We start from the raw sequence: 3,752 nt of genomic DNA on the forward strand, positions 1-3,752 counted from the left end.
ATAAGAGCATTAATTTGTGCATAAAATATCACATAATCAAAAGTCAATCTAATAAACAGCTGACAAATTGCCACACCTGCAATGTAAATAGAGTTAGTCAACAATGACAAAAATCTCAAAATGAGTTCTGAAATGCAAACAAGTGTAAGAGCCAAGTAAACAACCTAACACAACTTTAAGCCAAGGAACTAGGAGCACTTAGAGCATTACCTAAGACAGACTCCTAGGAGACGCCCCCACGGTAATGTGACGTCCTAGGACACGCCCCCACGGTAATGTGACGTCCTAGGACACGCCCCCACGGTAATGTGACGTCCTCGAGTAGTGCAACTTTTTTTTTTGCAGGGATATTCCTGCGCGGGCCCTAAGCCTCTGGCTGGCCCACTGGGCGGGCCCTAAGCCTCTGGCTGGCCCACTGGGCGGGCCCTAAGCCTCTGGCTGGCCCACTGGGCGGGCCCTAAGCCTCTGGCTGGCCCACTGGGCGGGCCCTAAGCCTCTGGCTGGCCCACTGGGCGGGCCCTAAGCCTCTGGCTGGCCCACTGGGCGGGCCCTAAGCCTCTGGCTGGCCCACTGGGCGGGTCCTAAGCCTCTGGCTGGCCCACTAAGTGTTGCTTGTTTCTGTTTTACTTGGGCGGAGTTTGAGTATTTATGACTCGTATGGTCGCTTCAGTAAGATTTTGTCCCATGTGTTTAACAACTTCTTCTGCTCTGTTGAATCTAAGTTGAAATCTTGATGGGTTTGTAACTGTGCACTGTTAGATAATGTTCCAGTGGTCTGTTGTAGTTGTAACTGTGCACTGTGTTAGATAATGTTCCGGTGGTCTGTTGTGGTTGTAACTGTGCACTGTGTTAGATAATGTTCCAGTGGTCTGTTGTGGTTGTAACTGTGCACTGTGTTAGATAATGTTCCAGTGGTCTGTTGCGGTTGTAACTGTGTACTGTGTTAGATAATGTTCCGGTGGTCTGTTGTGGTTGTAACTGTGCACTGTGTTAGATAATGTTCCAGTGGTCTGTTGTGGTTGTAACTGTGCACTGTGTTAGATAATGTTCCAGTGGTCTGTTGTGGGTTGTAACTGTGCACTGTGTTAGATAATGTTCCAGTGGTCTGTTGTGGTTGTAACTGTGTACTGTGTTAGATAATGTTCCAGTGGTCTGTTGTGGTTGTAACTGTGCACTGTGTTAGATAATGTTCCAGTGGTCTGTCGGGAAATTCTCGAAGGTGTTGACATTTCCTCTCATCTTCCGGAACCTGTAAGCCTATTTCCCATGCACATGGGTATCCAAGCCTGATGCGATGTAAGTGTACTTCTGTTGCTCTACTGCTCCCTTTCATCACACTAAGTGGTTCGTAGTTGGTTGAATTATCGTACCAGTAGTGCGGCTAACACCTGGCGGACGACAATTCTCGTACCAGTAGTGCGGCTAACACCTGGCGGACGACAATTCTCGTACCAGTAGTGCGGCTAACACCTGGCGGACGACAATTCTCGTACCAGTAGTGCGGCTAACACCTGGCGGGCGACAATTCTCGTACCAGTAGTGCGGCTAACACCTGGCGGGCGACAATTCTCGTACCAGTAGTGCGGCTAACACCTGGCGGGCGACAATTCTCGTACCAGTAGTGCGGCTAACACCTGGCGGACGACAATTCTCGTACCAGTAGTGCGGCTAACACCTGGCGGGCGACAATTCTCGTACCAGTAGTGCGGCTAACACCTGGCGGGCGACAATTCTCGTACCAGTAGTGCGGCTAACACCTGGCGGACGACAATTCTCGTACCAGTAGTGCGGCTAACACCTGGCGGGCGACAATTCTCGTACCAGTAGTGCGGCTAACACCTGGCGGACGACAATTCTCGTACCAGTAGTGCGGCTAACACCTGGCGGACGACAAAGGCTCTCACGCACACTAAATAAAAATATATATAAAGCAAAGTAAATAAAACTGTTAAAGACCTTTGCAATGTGAAAGTTGCAGGAGTAAATAAATAACATCAACAATTAAATACTTTACTTATAATAGCAATCATAACAACAAAATAATTCCTGAGACTTGGCTGAGACACATGAAAATAAACTTAATCTTTACAATAAGAAGTAACAAAGGGTGACTATACCCTATGTACACTAGACACTAGGGTCATTGGGTGGGAATACCTTCGGCTACTAATGACTTATAATAGTCTGGTGGTCATTTGGTCACAGTACTGGACTCGTCATTGTTCTGTCACTCTATCGTTTGAACCTTTCACGGAAGGAGCTCTTTCTGATATAATCAGCTTTCCCTCTTCCTCCCCACCATTCCCCTCCCTCCCCCATCCCTTTGTCCTCCCCACCATCCCCAACTCCCCCGTCCCCTCGTCCTCCCCACTCCCTCATCTGAAGCATTCCCAAATGATCTGATGTTCCCATCAATGAAATATAAGAAAACAGTTAAAAAATGAAATGAAACACAATGAAAAAATACAAAAATAAACTATACTCACAAAATAAACAGTGTGGTAAACAACACAGCTCAATTCCAACGCAATGTCACACAAACTAATAAAATCAAAATGAAAATAAATCGAAATCTATAAAAATTCAATTTATCAATTAAATCGGAAACACTGAAATGGAATCGTAACATATTTAGTATAGCGTGTTGCTGTTATGTGCACCAGATGGCGCTGTTTTTCAAAAAATGTATGTTTTTACCTGTCACAGGTGTGGCATCTATTCTTATACTCACGAAATGAACAGTATGGTAATCAACACGGCACAATTCCAACGCAATGTCACACAAAATATTTAAATGAAAATGAATCAAAATCTATGAAAATTCAATTTATCATTGCAATCGGAAACAGTGAAAACATTGTCTCTTTCGTAACATATTTAGTACAGCGTGTATTACACTTACGTGCAACAGATGGCGCTGTTTCTTAAAAAAAGAAAGTTTTTACCTGCCACAGGTGCGGCATCTATATAGTTGGTATATAAAAACACGCGCGATGTTGTGACAAGTATATATCCAAGCCACCTATACTGCTGTTAACCATAGAACATGTTTGCAACTCCGTTATGCAAACTTATTCTCACATGTTCTGTGCCAATCAATATGTGGAACTTGTGTTATGAATATGTATACACGTTCACGCCCTCGCCCGCTGTAGCTCACATATTGTTTTTATAACGTATGCGTTCACATGGAACCCGTCACGGCCAGTACGCGTTCACATTGAACCCGTCACGGCCAGTACGCGTTCACATTGAACCCGTCACGGCCAGTACGCGTTCACATTGAACCCCTCACGGCCAGTATGCGTTCACATCGAACCCGTCACGGCCAGTATGCGTTCACATCGAACCCGTCACGGCCAGTATGCGTTCACATCGAACCCGTCACGGCCAGTACGCGTTCACATCGAACCCGTCACGGCCAGTACGCGTTCACATCGAACCCGTCACTGCCAGTACGCGTTCACATTGAACCCGTCACGGCCAGTACGCGTTCACATTGAACCCGTCACGGCCAGTACGCGTTCACATTGAACCCGTCACGGCCAGAACCCACAATATTCCATCACACAGAAGCGCAAATGTGTGTTGTTCTTGTCATCAAGTAGATATCAAGTAGATATCAAGTAGATATCAAGTAGATATCTCTTCACTTCTGCGTCAAAATCGTCATTAATGTCGTATTAAGACGATGAGCCACAATAATGGGGCTAAAGATGTGATGCCCAAGCCACTCATCACAACATAGAGAA

The sequence above is a fragment of the Procambarus clarkii genome, chromosome 52 (genome assembly GCF_040958095.1).
Source record: "Procambarus clarkii isolate CNS0578487 chromosome 52, FALCON_Pclarkii_2.0, whole genome shotgun sequence".
NCBI lineage: Eukaryota > Metazoa > Arthropoda > Malacostraca > Decapoda > Cambaridae > Procambarus > Procambarus clarkii.